The following is a 1,023-nucleotide window of genomic DNA, read 5'->3' as shown; positions in this document are numbered from 1 at the left end:
CACTAAAAACTTAAAAGATGTGTTGGTACACACCCGTCCTAAGAAGAACAAAACCTTAGCACAAACTAGAGACCTGAATCTTTTGCCAATCACAGGACATTATCCCTGTGGAACTTGTGTGATATGTAAGCTTACGAAAACAACTAAGACCCTACAACTCAGCGAAACATTACTATGGACACAGCGACAACACACAAATTGTAATTCCACTCACGTGGTGTATTTGGTGACCTGTCCGTGCTAGCTCAATTATGTGGGAATGACCTGTCGGAAAATCAAGTTACGGATTGGAGAGCATTAGAGCAACATAAGAAACAAGAGAAATACCACCAAACTTTGCTCCCACTTCGTAGAAGCAGGTCATGACTGTGAAGATCTAAGATGGACAATACTTGAAATGCTTACAGACAAAACCAGGAATGCTGAGAAAGTCCTTTTTGAAAAGGAACAGAGGTGGGTAAATCGCCTCCGGACACACCTCGAGGATCTGAATGACAATGTACCATGGCATCAATTCACCTGATACACATACATCCCACACAATCATGTGATATGAACATTTATCACCACATAGAGAACCCCTGTGTACACCCACACACTCATGTGGCATGAAAAATCACCTACACACAGAGAATAACGTCATGCCAACCAGATGTTTTAAATTCCTTTATCTAGCTTACCTCGAAGGTATCTACAACTTATCCAATGTTTGAGAAACCACATGTACATGTAGGTCCACATTTTAATTTTTATTTTTCCAACACATGATCCACTCGGAATCAACCCAATCATTGATGTCATAAAAAGATGGTATATCACTTACACATCTTCACTGTTCCTCCAAAACGAAACCCCTTTTTTCCTTTTTTCTTGGGACATAGATTCCTTCTAACAAATTTTTTTCAAAGTTTCATGTATAATCAACATGAATTTTCAATCATTCTTGCCATCTTTCATATTTAATATCCCTTTCATTATTACTAAATAACCCACGGTCTGTTCACAGTAAAGTTTGCAGAATAT

This window comes from Lissotriton vulgaris, chromosome 1_1 (assembly GCF_964263255.1).
Source record: "Lissotriton vulgaris chromosome 1_1, aLisVul1.2, whole genome shotgun sequence".
NCBI classification, from domain to species: Eukaryota; Metazoa; Chordata; class Amphibia; order Caudata; family Salamandridae; genus Lissotriton; species Lissotriton vulgaris.
Note: the sequence above shows the minus strand (reverse complement) of the source record.